Source organism: Triticum urartu, chromosome 2A (genome assembly GCF_056163025.1).
Source record: "Triticum urartu cultivar PI428250 chromosome 2A, HENAU_Tu73, whole genome shotgun sequence".
In the NCBI taxonomy this organism is placed as follows: domain Eukaryota; kingdom Viridiplantae; phylum Streptophyta; class Magnoliopsida; order Poales; family Poaceae; genus Triticum; species Triticum urartu.
The window spans coordinates 656,986,922-657,003,482 of NC_141874.1; the positions used below are offsets into that span (position 1 = coordinate 656,986,922).

Sequence of the window (16,561 nt, forward strand, 5' to 3'; positions counted from 1 at the left end):
GGAGATGCTCTAAGGCGGCGGTGCAGTCAGCCTCGGTAGAGGGGCTCGTGTGCGAGCAGGGGATCTAGCCCCTGGCTCTGCTCGGGAGGAAGAAGACAAGGCAAACGTGCCTACATGTCAGTTTTTTTCCAACTCAACCTTTTCGGTGGATCCAGCCGATTAGTGACGTCAGCCAAATGCTTAGCACTTTTCATCAGTGTTTTTTGTCATTGTCAAATTTTTTTAGTTAGATGCAAAGTGTCACCTTTTGTAAAGTGATGGTTTTCTGAGAGTTATGACGTGAAAATGACGGTTTTATGCATTTTATTTCCCTAAGAGGATAGGAAGAGTAGCATCATGAATTTGTTTGATGCCTGGGATCGAGAAGTTTCAAGTTCAGATACCTTATGTCGTAATTTGCATCAACGCTACACAGTTCACATTATAGAAAGATGAACAATGTGCTGCTCCTGCGGTCCTGCCTTTGCTAGATATGGACCGGATCGGATCGGACGTCCTTACTGAAAAAAAAGTATTAGTGAATCAAGGAGCGTGCAAGATCCATGCAGATGGATCCTACTATTTTCTAGACCATGGAACCAGCATATATTTGCATCATGATGGGAAAATGCACCACCAACAAGTACAACGCCGAGACAGACACCAACTTTACACGTGAAATAGTAAAAAAAAAACTGTAGTGCCAGAGACCGATCTTCCTTCAAGATTAAGCTTCACATCAAAGCTGTTAAACACCAACTGGTATTGTTTCTACTGCAACAGCTACTGCATCCGAGTTCTATTATTTAAGAGAGCACCTTACCAGTTGAACAATATGAACATGGTGAAATGCTCACAATCTTTATCTTTCTGAATGCACAGGCAAAGATGTATTGCTAATCTGGAGATTGAGGGGCTCGCTGATTACTGCATTCACTGCGCCGACCATCTCGCTTGGGGAGGTAAATGCGTCGGTGTGAGAGAAGAACATGTGGCATGTCTTGCACATCTTCCAGAACAGCTCCCTGCATGGCCTGGGAACAACACTCTCTTCCTTAAGGACCAACCTTAGCAAGTCTTTTCTACATGAGGCTATGGATCTTATTATCGACTCTTTAGCCGCTTCTATGGATATAGAACCATCACCATATAGAACAAGCAGTGAAACACTATCTAGTTTTCCCTCACTGCTCTCCCTCTGCAACAATATATCAAATATCTGTCAGAACAACACGATTACAATTTAGAAGGATAAACTACGCAAAAACGATGAGTAAACTTGTAAATTCTCAGAGGGAACTTGAGATTACATTATTCTAAACTATTAGCCCTTTTTTTATTCCAGATTCTTAAAGGAGTTTTGGAGGATTCTGATTCTAAGGATTTTTTTTCCTACGTGTGTTGTTCGATTCGTAGGATTACAAACTGTATCAAATTTTCCCTCATGATTTATTTGAATTAGATTTCGTCAAAAATGTTTTCATCCACCCCAACCTCTTGGAAATCAAACACCCTTTCAATCCTATACTGCAAGCGTTTTTTCTGTTCATGTGTTTTTGCGATCACACTAATCAAAGTTGTCCTTATAATAGTATTATGAATGACTAAACATTTAATTTTTGTCAAGATTTGTATATACTAAGAGTATTATGGTGCCTCTAATCTAAAAAAATATTTTTATATGCTAAGATTGATGAATTTGCATGTAGGGATATGTGTACCACATCAATGAAAAATCAAATAGTAATATGCTTACACAGCTATACTAAATCTTATTAGACACACACTTTTAGCCATAAAAGGGACCGAATACCTCAAAGCCTTGGACGTCGTTGAGGAGACGACCACATTTGCTCATTAGCCTGAATAATGTGGTGTACTCTTCATCTTTGACAACACTCCCAAAGAGTTTTTGCCCAACGAAATACATTGTTATGAGCACAATGGGCCCCAGTGCGAATGACACAACTGCATTTTCCACATATTCTTCAATAGTTGGCACATATTGTGTCATCCGCCATTCTGCCTCGGTCATCATAGACCTTAGTAGTTGTACCCACTGCAGATGAAAACCAAATGTCAACGCCGAACACAAATGGACTTCAAAAGCAGGTGATGCGCATGAAACTCACCAATTCTATCATGTGCTTTTTAACGTCACGGTTTTGGACTGCAGAAGCCAATGCTCCAAGTTGGTTCACTGTAGTATAGATAGCACAAAATAATATTTTCACTTGCTCAGAGTAGAACTCATCTTTGGCGTGCTCATCCCACCTAAGACAAAAATTAGGAAATCAGAAAAAACATGACATGTCAGATATGCATGATGCATTAGCACTACTTAAGAAACGAAGGGCCAACCGGGGAGATGCGCGCACACCCCCCCCCCCCCCCCCCCCCAGCGATCTAGCTACTCCAGCATCTCTCAGTTCTCTATGAAAGGTTTGAGGAATGACTTCCCTCCATGCTAGACCTATATAAGATGGAGAATGTAGACACACACCCACAATCCGCGGTGCCAACAAAGAAAGAACAGAGACAAAGATGTGAAGTCAAAAGAATCATACTTCTCAACTAGTCCTACAAGATTTTCCAACTCTTCCTTCGACCCCACAACATCGAAGAAGTCATCAGCAGTAGTTGCGAGTACGGAATTTTTGGCCCATGAAATGCGAGCATCAGACAGTTCAGGAAGGCCTAAGGTAGCAGCTGCTGCGAGGTAACAATACGTCAGTTTCTGTCGTACAAACTGTAGCTTGTCCAGCTTGTTCTCCTTCGCCCACCTGTTGCAACAAAAGTTTGCAATTTTTTTAACAAAGGAAGTTAATAAGAAAAGTAAGCATAACTTTCCGAATACCTTCTAAGACGACAGAGTTCATCCTGGTAAATAGATTGAGACAGAGTGAAATCTTCAACCGCCAAAGAAAGTACATCTTGGTTGACCCGACATTTCCTGATTCAACCCCCCCCCCCCCCCCCCAAAAAAAGTTTTAACTCCTATTATGATATATCACTAGACATGCTAGTATTATTTTTGAGAAATGAGATGCTTACATGTATTCTGTCTTTAACATCCGAGAACCTCTAATATCAAAGTGCTCAATGTTCCTCTTGTGGTCTAAACGTTCCATTGTGGCATAAAAGGGGAATTTGAGAGCATATCCCACCTAAAATTATGAAAGGGCATTAATGGGCATAAGTTGTACCCCCAACAAAGTAATGGATCAATTTATTTTCCGAACTTTTAATTTCATGCAAGCACCTCTCCATAGATTGGCCTTGTTTGCACCCCATCAGAGAGCATCTTTTCTGTCAATAAGCTACCTGACCAGTGGCTTGTGTTATCTAGTGCCAAATCATTTTCTGATACAGTCACTTTTGAGGCCTTGTATAGTTCCATTATAGATTTTGTATCACTTAAATATCCTTGAAGTGAATTATGGAATGTGGACGCTTCATAAACATGAGACAACTCATCTGCGTCAAATAGTAATTATTGGGTCAAATATAACAATATAATAGAAAAGGCACGAGCTGGATGCGATACTTTTGATCTATGCTGTTCGGGTATTTAATCTAATCCAGAATTCTGCATCCAATGTCTTTGGACAAATAGTAATCCCTCTTTTGTTCCGTCAATAGCCTCATAATTGTACTTCTTGCCTCTAATAGAACAATACTAATTTCGTTTTGTCTACATTACCTTCTCTTGATCAAATAATTTTGTTAAAAGCTACTTTTAACAAAATAGGGCCATGTCTTCATTCTTGGAGATATGCATGCTACGGGAAATTTTAAATAAATATTTATTTGCTTATTCAATTTATGTTACCCAAGACGTGTCTTGCCCACGTGTAATTGGTAGAAAAATATAAAGAGCAAGATAATACTAATAAGATAGGGAATTTCTGTCCAAGGAAGTACCAGAGGAAACACCATATCCGTTCATCCGTAAAAGACGAAACGATAGTGCGCATGTTTCTACATCCAACATGATTTCCTCATCTCTCTGTAACCACAAACTGAAAAGGGGATATGTTAAGTTTACAATCTATGAAGTATAAATATCCTTTGTCATCAATTACCTGTATGTTACATCAAGGATGCCCTTTATCTCATTAAGAAAATGCTGAGATATCCCGACCTTTTCAAGAGAATCCACCATTGAAAGCTGACAATATATATTTATTGGATATACAGTTGGTACTGCAAGAGTCTAATGTCATTAGATTTGAGAACATGGTGCATCCTTGCAAATTCTTGGCAAGAAACAGTAGGAAGACCCACCTGAACTACCAAATTTAGTCACAAGAGAATTTAGGTACTTGAGGGCATTGTCATCATAATTGTGGATTAAAGCAGCAGCAGTTGCTGAAGGAGAGTTGAACAACGACCCGTTCTTCCTCTGGAACTTCATAACTTTATACCAGTCCAACATGTTTCCTAGCCCTTCACAAATATAAGCCATATACGCTTATTTTCCATAAGATTTATCCTCAGCAACTCTGAATTATGTCAATATATACATGGCATACTCAAATTCTGATTGATGATTCATCACTATGGACAAGACGAATATGAATCACATCTAACGATGTTATCCCTTTCAAAGAGTGGTTCTTAGCAAAACTTTGAAAAAAAATATAAACTTCTTAATGAGTTTCATCTTTCAAAAGGGAAAGTAAGAAAAACTAGATAATAAAATTCCGTTAACATAAGTAGTCAATGGAAACAAAATTCAAGAACCAGGTGTTGTTAAAGTACAAACACATCCAAAAAAGTGAAAGATAACACAATTTTCATGCCAAAATTGTCAATCCCAAACCTTTTTAGTTCCTTCTCCCGGAGGTGAAGAATCCCATGAACATGAGTTTGTGGAACTGGAAATTCCAAACCCATCCCAATGGCAAGGCTAAGCATACCAGCAAAAATGACATTGAAGCCTATAGGAGCAGTAGTATGCTCATCCATTACAATGGAGAAATACTTTCCAATAAAACACAAACCTGTTAGAAACATTTTCATCACATCAATTCAAAACCTGAAACGACAACAACTAAATCGTCTTTGTTCATACCTCTCTGGATATGCTTACTACCAACATTCCATCTCTTAAGTGCAAGTACACAAGCCAATATTGATGAGAGGATGTCCTTGTCAACTGAGGAGTCTATTTGACTCTGACCCCAAGATCCATTTCTTTGCTGGTTTTGTAGTATCCATTCAACACACTGAGGGAAGCATGGAATATGCAGGGAACATGACAAGGGCACCATAGCCACCCAAGCGGTGTCGTATGATGATGGGTACAATTCAGGTCTTAGGAGTTGCTTCCTTATTCTAGCTAACCGTTCCTAGTTTATATATAAGCAACATAATATTTAGTGGAGATAAGAATGAACTGAGAGATGGCTCAAACATGTAATTAAAACAAGGATCAACAATGATGTCCATACCGCATTTTGGAGGCTTGTATTTTCCCCTAGAAACATAGTCTCTGTAGTAGCTGTTTGAAGAAAACACATGTGTGTCATGAATCAACTTGTGCATCAGTCATGTATATACATTTACATCACATATGATGCCACCATTGCTGCCCTCCCACCCCCCCCCCCCCCCCCAAACCCAGAGTTCCTACATTGTAGGTAAATGACATGACTAAGACACCTGGCTCTATTACAAAGATGGATATAGAGAGGGAAATGTGTTGGATTATAGATGGACTTAGGCCCATATAAGACAATAATCCATGGTTAATCTCTAAGGCCCATTTAGGTGCATGGCAAGTGGTGGAAAATTTAGTACTCCCTCCGTTCGAAACAGCTTGTCCCTCAAATAGATGTATCTAGCACTAGTTGGTGAATATTTGAGGTGTTTTGTACTTCCAGTGAATCTTTATAATGGATCTGATCTTTTCGCAAAAAAAGATCAATGAGTGCCCACCGCCCCAGATTGTTTCTTCGCAACTCCTTCACTTACTTTATACAATCTTGTTCATCTTATCACTCTCCTCATGCATCATCCCATGGCACATTTTTGGCAAGGATGAGCGAGATTTGTTTATCAATTGATCGTCCAATAATTTGTAAAGAACTCCAAATGCATGAGAGGGTGTCTAACCACCAAACTACCTTGTTGGCTTTGTTGCACTCTCTTGACATTTTGGTAACTTCAACTCCAAATTGAGCTTCAAATTTTCTACTATCTAGCTAAGGAAATGACCAATGAAAGAGTGGTCTCCAACCTTTTACTTCGACCATGCCACCACCGACTTTCTAGCATAGGGCGATGGTCAGGTTAACATCGCCATCACAGACTTGGCGGGAGTCAAAGGGTCAACTTGAATGTGCAATGTACTAAGAGGAACTTCTAACAATAGTCTTCAGAATATATTCATGAAGACATATAATTTGTGATTCGGTAGAGGTGTGGTGGTAAGTACCAGCCACTTGATATCAATAAGGACATAATCAGGCCGCGACACACAAAGTTGTGTATGACTTGGCCTTGAGGGATAAATTATTTTGCATTACTAGTTTTGGGTGTCATTTTTCAAATGTTTTTGCATGGGGGCTAAGTCTGAGTTCACGGCTCCTACACTTTGTTGTGATGATTTTATTTTATAGTCTGCTTTGGTAATATAACCCCAGAATGATGAAAATGTAGTTAGGCAAAAAGAGGAGACAAAACTTTGTGTTGGAAAGGTGGATGATCACAATCCAACTCAAGGCCAAAGGGAAGTTTAGAGTTCTAAAGTGAAATATAATCTCAGCTACAAACTTGCCACCATAGTCAAGGAAATGGCGTTATAGAGAGGTTTTGAGATGCTTGAAAACCTGGAATGTTCTTCGGTGATAGTTGAATTGGGTTCGCTAGAACTTATTGATGCATGCAATGGTGTTAAATGAGATTTGAAGTCCTTATATGGGGATCCTTGTTGATTGTTTCCATAAGGCACATAGAATTGGTTCGGCGACTTTGAAACATTGTCTACGGGATGCAAACGTACTGGCATAAAAACTAGCTATGCATACTCATGACTCAAAGTCTAGTTTGTTCTGGGATGATGACCCCCTATCTTTATTTTACCATATACAATAAACAATGAAACCATTGATTTGAATAAACTCCGCCAAATGGTATTCCCTTAAAAAAACTCTGAATGGTATAAAATTGCCAAGGAATATAACCAACCTGCTATAGTCCAAGACATGGGCTTTATCCCAACCGGGGCGGGTTTTAGGTCGGGCATTACGAACACCGACCTCACTATGCATGCTCAAGCCAGGAAAATGGCTAATTTTGCATTTGGAGTTAATACATTACCTATTTCAGGATTAAACGATGCAATATTATGCCTATTTTTCATATAATGTCCACAAAACACATGTTTCACATGCTTTTTCCAGGCTTTTGGGCCGGGTCATGGAATGAGGCCCAAGCCTAGCCCGTCATCAGGCTTTTAGGCAAGGCCTTCGAATTTGAGCCTGGCAAAACCAATTCTAAGAAAATCAAAGTTGTTTCAATTATTTTTTGGTAAATTAATAAAGCCAAAAAACTTTCAAGATGGTGGAATCAGATTCGCTCGAAGTCATTAACTTTTGTACTGGTCACACAAGATGGTGGGATGAAGCAACAACTTTATTTGCAGAGTGTGTGGATATAGGTACTATGATCGGGAAGGTCACTTTCAAGTATTGTCTTCGCTCTTTTAATCAAGTGGCTCATGTGCTAGCAAATAATAGCTATTGTAATAAGTCTTCTTTTAATTGGTTAAACGACCCCCCTTGACATTGTTGTCAGTAAGCTCGTAGACGATATAACTGTGTTTTAATTTTAATAAAGCTAGCTATGATGGCATTCCCTTAAAAAATAGAGTATCTCCAATCACAATTTTAATAAAGCTAGCTAAGATGGCATTTACTTAAAAAAATAGAGTATCTCCAATCACAATTTTAATAAAGCTAGCTATGATGGCATTCCCTTCAAATTCGGCATTCCCTTAAAAAAAGATAGAGTCTCTTTCAAACAACATTTATCCGAGTAAACAACCATGCCCTCCAAATAGTCTTTCCCATTTTTCAGATATTTCCATGAATACGCGACACCGCTCGACTTGACTTCAAGAAGGTAACTGCACAAAAGAACGCACGCAGTGACGCCAAGAAGGTAACTGCAAATGCCAAACCATCTCGGCTTGTTGCCAAGACCGGCAATGACTTCAAATAGCGACTCGACGCACGCAGTGACGCCCGACTGGGCTGGCCCATGGTGTAGCGATCCCGTTTGTACTGTACCACAATAATTTGAATGTCTAAAAAGAGAAAAAACACGTCCCAGCTGGGAATCGAACTATATACACCTTATGATCGCAATAAAAGTATGCAAACCAGTCGAACTGACACACGTTCACGACGAAACTGGAGTTCGTAACATTAAGAATACAATAAAACGCAGAATCAGGGAGTTTTTTTTTGTTTTTTATCTTTTCCTGGAAATTTTTGAACGCGAGTAATGTTTAAAAATCTGACAATTGTTTGAACAACTCCAAAATACTTTCTGAAAAAAACATGAACATTGAGTTAAATTTGGTAAAAACCCCGAATTTTTTTTGAATTTTGAGAACAAAATTTGGTAACAGGAACATTTTGTTAAATTCTGAACAATTTTTAAAAAGCGCAAAACATTTTTTGAAAATTTCACACATTTTTCAAGTTGTGAGAAAATTTGTTAATTTTATTCATTTTTTTTGTAATTTTGAACAAAATTTGGAAACACGATTTTTTTGACAAGTTTGAACAATTTTTGAAACACAGGAATTTGTTTAAAGAAAATTAGCATATTTTGGAAAGGTGAATATTTTTTGTAAAATGGAAAGTTTTTGTAACTCTGAATAAAATGTGAAAATAATAATATTTTTTGGATCTATGAACAATTCTGGAGAAAGGGAACATTTTTTGAAAAAGCAAATTTATGAACTTTTTTTAAATTGCAAACTTTTTTAAAAAAACGCAAACATGTTTTGATACATGTGTTTTTTTGAAAAATGGAACCAAGTTCCGAAACATGCACAAAATTTTGAAAATCTGAACATATCTTGAAATTCTGAATATTTATGAACAAATAAATACAAAATTTGAAATTCTGAATATTTTTTTTGAAATGTGAACATTTTTCAAAGCAATTATTTTTTCTGAAAATATGAATTTTTTTGAAATCCTGAACAAAATTTGAAAATTCTCAAAATTTTGAATTTATGTCAAATAGAAAAAGAAACGTAATGCGTCATATAGGGTTTTCCCCCTCCGGGGGCTAGGGTTTCATCCCCGCCCGAGTCGCCCAAGCGGGGGCGACGCGGGGGGCACAAGATGTATCAACAAGAAAGAGGAGTTGGCTATTTGGCAAGAGCCGATGGCGCGGGTGTCGGAGCAGCCCCGGCCCGCAGCCAGGCTGGCGCGAGCTCATGCCGGCAGCAATACACACACATCACGCCCGTCTGGCGGCGACCTCGCGTGGACGCACACGAGCACGAGCAAGCACAAAACGTACAGGAGCATGAAGCTGGCCGGCTTGAGCCTAAGCTGCTGGTCGTCACGCACGCAGCACTGCACACTGTGCGCAACCATCGAAAAACACAGCCAGCGCAACGCTGAGCAGCGCCGCCGCCGCCACGCCCAGTGAGGCTGCTCTCCATGCTCGTTTCGTGATCGCGCACCAATCTGGGAGGAGGACGAGGCCACAGGGGGGCCGCGTCGGGCACGGAGCAGGAGCAGGAGCAGGTCGCGGATTAGTAGTGTGGTGGCGGGGTAGGGAAGGAGCGAGGAGGCGAGGCGATGCGGCGGCCACCGGCCAGCTCGGTGCTCGGAGCAGCCTCGCGGCACGAAGCAATAATGGTAGACATGGAAAGAATTTTTTTTAGAAAAGGAGGAAGACCCCCGGTAATTAATTATTCATAAAAGACTTTAAAAAAATACAACAATAAGTCTGAAACCACCGTCCAGGCAACATCTGTCGCTACTCTTATCCAGTTGATGAAGGGATGCTGATAGTCCGGTCCTAATACCACAAACCTCGCAGCCAAGCCTAACATCTAAGACCTGAGGCCCTAACCGAGCCACTTGTCGGGTATGGGGCACACACCGTGCCAACTGCCACCACTCGATCTTCAAAGCTGTACTGGCGCATCAACCTTACTTGGTCTAGCTGCCGTCGATGCCACCACGGCGCCCAACGGCACCACCTCCCTGCGCGTGAACTGCTGAGCCGTCGCCACCGGTACACCTCAGCACCATGCCGCCAAGTACCACCAGCCGGCACAGCTTGAAGTCTCCGGAAGATCTGTCGTGCGTAGCACCTTCCGATCAGGCATGATAAAGCGTAGCACCTTTCGGTCAGGCATGACTTGACATCTCCACCAAAGGTCTGTGCAAGACGAAGCCCCTCCACCTCCTGCCTTGGACTTCCAGCGCTGCTCCACAAACGATGCTCCTAAGAGAGAAATGACACCGCAGTGCCGCCATCGTCCGATCTGGAAGACCAGATCCTAGGGTTTCCCCCAGAGCAGTACGAGTGGGTCGCCAGTAGTCACACGATGATGCCTTCATCAAGGTAATGACGCAGAACACCGCCATCGCCCGTCGTCGGCTCGGTTTTCACAGGCAACTATGTCTCCCTGACTCGCAGCCAGTACTAGATGACGGATCTGGAGATCCAAACACCCAGCCTCAGGCCGACCACTTCTGAAGGAAGAGATGACCACCACCGCTGGCTGCACCGGCCAGGTCAGATCTGACCGAAGGTGCTGCCAAACCGCCCATCAGGCCCTTCACGCCGCTGTCGATCTGAAGCCGGATGACGCGCCGCCACGGCATAAGTCGCTGTTGCCCGACACGCCGTAGTCGTCGTTGCCCACGACAAGACCAGCCACCGCCACCACCACCGCGGCCATCGCCGTCGCCGCCAGATCTGTCGCGCCTCCGCACGCACAAGGGCTCCACACCACCCGTAAGACGTGGGAGAGAGGAAGATCCCCGCCATGGCCGTCGACCCCCGGGCGCATCCCGGCGGTGTCCTCCGGTGGTGGCGGGCTGAGGGAAGGTGGATTCGGGAGCGGGGACGGCTAGGACTGGAGACCCGCCTAGGTCGCCCGAGCGGGAGCGACGCGGGGGGCTGGAGCGTACGAGGGAAGGTGGATTCCCTACCCACGTGTCCTTGGGTGTCTTAAAAATTGAGGGAGAATTTCACTTCCCCGACTTCTGCACCAACTAGGGATGCATACGGCCTTTTAAGTATGAGTATTAGGATTTTTAATCTCAGTTATGCACCGAGCCTAGTCCTTAATAAAAATCTACTATAGATTTACTTAACCTTTCAAATTAATTCTCTCTCCTCCCGAATTTAACTGGATGGGCCCGCTTATTGGTTCCTCTATTACCAATTATAATTCTCCACATCAGTTTGTATGTAAAAAATTTAAGTAAACCTTTATAGATGTAACATTACTGCTAAATCCCCCAGGCTTCATATGGGCTGGGTTTAAATTTTAAAAGGTGTCGAACAATTCAATCAAATAATAAAGTATCCAAACATAGGAGAAAGTGAGGAATTCGATTGAAGTATTCTAAGAAATATACTCTCTACGTTCCAAATTACTTGTCGCTAAAAAAGTATGAAAGACAGTAAACAAAGACGAGAAGTACAAGCGTCCAAAGCGACCAGACGACAACAAATGTGTCAAGCAGTCTGTCGTGTCTCAACGAGCCGGTGCAATCGTGCAGGTAAAACCCTAATAATAATTAAAAAAAACCAGAGCAGGGAATCTTACCAAAACAAGAGTGAATCGTCGGGCCTGTCCGCTCGATCCCGTGAAGTGGAGGTCGAGTACGAGAGAGGAATTCGAGGCGGCGTGCTTCAGTGGAAGGAAGCCTGGATGATGCGTGGAGGGGGAAGCAGCCGGATCGAAGGTCAAGCGGGCTACTTCTATGCCGGTGCGAGCGAGGCTTTGCCACCAACCGGGGAGCAGCCGGGAGGAGGAAGGCTCGACGAGGACGACCACCCGCCTGCCGGCGATTTGCCGGCGGCAAGGAACGGCTCCCGATTACTTTACTGTCCGACATGGGGTAAAAGATGCATGCACGGACTGATCGATCAAGTGATGCTGTACAGGCTGCCGTTGCCGAAGGGTTTATATAGCACCATCGGAATAAGGGAAGCAACTCATCCAGGTGGTTAAGGGGCGCCACTGAACAAGAACAATGTATTTGACGCCTCTCAACTACGGCAAAATAGTTATGATACACACACTTGTACTGTACTATACTGTTAGAGTGGGACATGCAAAAAATCAATGCAAACTTGCAAAGCATCTTTGAGTTTTCTTTCCTCCGGTGATATACATGTTATATTCAAACTACATGTGGCGACAGGGCATTCCAACGTTAGGTATGTCAATCAGTGTTTTTGGCTAGGTATTTCTCATTGAGTAGATAAAAAAAGGACATCGTTTTTGGCTAGGGTTTAGGTATGTCAATCAGTGTTTTTGGCGACGTCCGGTTGAGTTGCTTCCCTTATTTCTCATTGGTTAGGTATGTCAATCAGTGTTTTTGTCAACCGGATGTCGCGACTGCTGCATGCGATAAAAAAAAGGAGCATCAACCATTAGCAAATGTGTCTTTTGAATGCATTCTATCTTATCAAGGAAGGAGAGGCCAGGGCATCTCCAACACTGACCTGTAAATCTTCCACAACCGTCTGGACCATGGAAGCCATACAACACGGTTCTGTATCGGTCGGCGGTGGGGCTTGGACGTGATTTTTTCTATAAACCGAAGACAAACTTGGGGGGTTTTACGGGACTCCGGACACAAGAAACGTCGCTCTCTACCCCCTGGCCCACTCAAAAGGAAGGCGGAGCCCGCGTTTTTGTAGCATCCCACACTCAAGGAAAAGAGGATGAAGATCACCGCCAATGCGGAGGACACCAACATGTTGACCTTGAATGTCGTCTCTTTGGATGCTAATGCAAGAATGATCATGCAATCCATCCGCTACCAGATGTTGCAGCTGCAGAAAGATGCGTTGGTGGCGGCAGACTATGAGGACGCAACGGAGGTAGATGCGGACGCGGAGGCTGCCTACATGGCGGTGACAGCACCTCCTTGATCGGGGATTAGCTGCCTGGGATTGCCGGTCCGACAGGGCAGAAATGCACGGACCGCAGACTGATGTTCTTTTGAATTCGGGCATGTAAAACTAAGCGTATTTGCCTTTTTTTGGTTGTGATCGGGCATGCGATCCGGCGCTCGTGTGATCCGACGTCTTTTGTGGATCGGAGTACATTTGAATTTAAATATACTGGCGAACATATACATGTTACGATTGGATGGCGTCCTCCAGCATCCGTGTCCACGGACTGGTTCCTCCTGTCCGCGAACGGACATGGGAGCAAATTTGCGGGTTGCCGTCGCAGAGAAAAGTTTTCAAAGGGCATGTGGTGTACCACGGCGCTCTCCGTTGTGGTGAATCCGTGGAGCGCCCGTACGAGGAATGTTGATGCTCAAGATACTTAAATTTGGGAAGGCTACAATGCAATCTACCACCTCCAACGCTGACCCTCAACCGGAAATTTCTCTTGCTCCTCTCCCGCGTGAAGCAATTGCCGTGCATTCATGCCGCTCAAGGGCCTGTCCAGGGCGTCAGTGTTAGATTCATACCGGTCCAACGGACGCAACCTGAAGCGATACGCCGGCTGAGATCGCCTTAGAGGCTCCTGGTTCTTCTAAACTTGATTAATTAACAAGGAACAACTTGAATTTATTCACACTTTGAAGAACGAGGAGCCACTGATGATTCATGCGAATCCTTCAGAGCCTATTCATGTTAGCCGGGAGAGCAAATGGAATGTAGGAACTTAAGATAAAGGTCTTAACAACACTCTAGAAAATGACTAGAACATTTGTAGATTGGTGTGATTTAGTGGCGTGGTGTGAAAGCCCAACACCGCTAGTGTGTCAGTGCTGCCACTGCTGAACGGCACCATGTTGGCAGTATCTAGAAGGCATCAAACGATCCCCATTGTTGCGTGACCCTCGCCTTCCACGCCTCTCACTGCCATGTCGGCCCATGTCGTCAGAAACCCCTCCCCACATAATTAAATAGTCAACCCCCCGCTCTGCCCTCCCTCCCTCCCTCTCTCTCTCTCACACACACATACATACACACACTGCTGCTCCCCTCCCACCGCCCGCAAACGCCCCAAATCCGAGCAATCGTCCGTCGTCGACATATTAGAAATAATCCAGTAGGATTGTCATGATTGGATCTTATGCCTAGTCATCAGATCACCAAATTGCATATGAACAGAGAGATGGTTAGGATCTTACCACCAATAGAAGCAGCCATGCATTGGTATAGTCGATGTGATGTCCGGTGCCTGCTTGATATAGGCTCGGAGTAGATGGTCGTAGCAGATAGTGTCGTCTCTCCGCGTGCCACCGGCACTGCCCTGGCATAGGGGCAGAGCTAAGAGATGATCTTCCCGTCGCTGCAACGGTCCCCGGATCGGTTAGGGTTTTTAGGGATGTGGAGAACATGAGTAAACCTTACGTGAAATAGTCTCTCGTAGGTGTCGGCTACTCCCCCATCTTTTATATATGTGTTGGCGACAGGGGACCAAAATCATAGTTGGCCCCGCCCAAGGCACGTAAGTTGGGGTCAAGGGGCACGAACGTTGGTTCGTTACTCTCTTCCCTCACGTTAACTTATCCTTCAGTTTTTTTCCAGCCCATTGGGCCTTAGATCAATACCAACACGGCGTGCACCCCTGCCATGGTAGGTCGCCCGAACAATGGCCGTGACCATCACATCGCTTAGATGCGCAAGGCCTGGCTCTGCCGGTTACCGGCATCTCGAGGCGTCGGCAACTCCGCCGATCGCCGTGTACCATCACAGGGCGCTGAGGGTCCGGATCTTCCAGTCGCCTTCCCGTTCTCCACCCAAAGGTGAGGAGCCAGCTCAAGGTCGGGGCCGCCTTAACCTCAAGCTCGCGCTCTACCCACCAGCTGCCCCCGATCCTTGCGCGATCACTTAAAGGATGTCTCGAAGGCAAGATCTGCCGTTGGTGAGCCGCCCAGCCCCGCAGCCCCTCCCGTGCTCCCGCTCCATTGGTGCCCTACCTTGTGTCCAGTGGCGATTCTACTAGAGAGACTTCAATAGGCTGAAGCCTACCTCCAAAAATCATATTTTAGCTAAACATTCTACTTACAATTATATTAAGGTACTTTACATGCCACAATTTCAATGTATTTGCTAATTAGGCTTAAGAACTTAATCTTTTGAGCCTACCCTCCATTGTCATGCTAGATTCGCCACTGCTTGTGTCGGAATGCGTGCATGAGGAGGAGGCGATGGTTGGGTTGCGATGGCGCACTCCAAGTTGGCGCGGGCACGGTCGGCTTCGTATATGCGCGCTTTGACATGGGGGAGTCGACCATGCTCGAAGTGGTCGGCTTTGCCCATTCAGCTCTCGAGGCGGACACGAATGGCCCCTTGCAGGCCGCGGTTGATTCAGCAGTGCTTGCCGCTATTTCAGCCTCCATCCTCGACACAGCCGGAACGGCACTCTAGGCGCCGCGTGACCGGTTGGTGAAAACGAGGAGGAAGACAATGAGGAGCACCACGTGCAGGGCGGGCCTGATGCGGTCTCCTTCTGCGCTCTATAGCGCCTAACGCTATTTGTAGTGCAGCAGTGTAGATATATAAGCTAGCTAAGGTACATTTTGGAGCTACAATGATGATCGAAGTCGATCTATAGTTTGATCTTAAATTTGCAGCATGCCATTTTACGGCCAATCGATTCAATGAACTAAGTAGTATGTATGTATATATAATCAAGTTTAACTTCATTTCGTATGTGTGCATGTGTATATAATTAAATTTATAGTGATATATTTAAGGATTATGAGAAATTTTCCCAAATTTGATGGGCATAAAAACAGAGACGTTCGGCGGCAGTAGGACAACGTCACTGATATTTTGTGGATCATTTGGGGCGTTGAGGCTGAACCCCTGCCTGTTGTTGACACTAGATTTTGGCATGACCAAGAACTTAATTAAGATGGCCTTAAATGAAGAAGTGCTTAAAGTGAGAAAGTTGCGTATCGTCAAAAGGAGAAATTTTGATATTTGGACCATAGCCATCCGGTCATATCTCTAAGGTCGAAGTTGTGTTCGAAGTACTCATATTTTGTATTCAGAATACTATTCGGCTGACTACGCCCCCAAGATTGCCTCATATAAAAAATGTTTCTACACAAATTGTCTTCGTCTCGTCAAAACGATTGATATATAAAAAACGTCTAAATCGGAGTTCGTATGCAAAAGTTAGAGCCAAAACGGTCTGCTGCATAAGTCTGCCATGGAAGTTCCAGGCAAAATTTCCGGGGAGGTTTCGGGCTAAACAAAAACTTTGCACGCGGTGCGCCCCAAAAACTGGAATTTCAATATTATTTGCAGATTTGCGGGCCCGAATCCAACCTCAAGATGACCTCGGATGAAAAGGTGATCAACTAAAGAGTTTTTCTCC

General features: G+C 43.9%; 1 pseudogene across 1 annotated transcript; it reads right to left on the bottom strand.

Annotated features, from left to right (window-relative positions):
* Positions 1–578: 578 nt before the first annotated feature.
* LOC125533909 (ent-kaur-16-ene synthase, chloroplastic-like) lies at positions 579–12,122 on the bottom strand (annotated as a pseudogene). Its single transcript, XR_015617291.1, has 14 exons — positions 11,804–12,122; positions 5,436–5,485; positions 5,057–5,333; positions 4,805–4,985; positions 4,267–4,484; positions 4,065–4,185; positions 3,904–4,001; positions 3,242–3,456; positions 3,034–3,146; positions 2,837–2,932; positions 2,547–2,762; positions 2,112–2,253; positions 1,793–2,038; positions 579–1,177 (listed from the first exon to the last, which is right to left on the bottom strand). The product of XR_015617291.1 is annotated as an ent-kaur-16-ene synthase, chloroplastic-like (transcript).
* Positions 12,123–16,561: the final 4,439 nt, after the last annotated feature.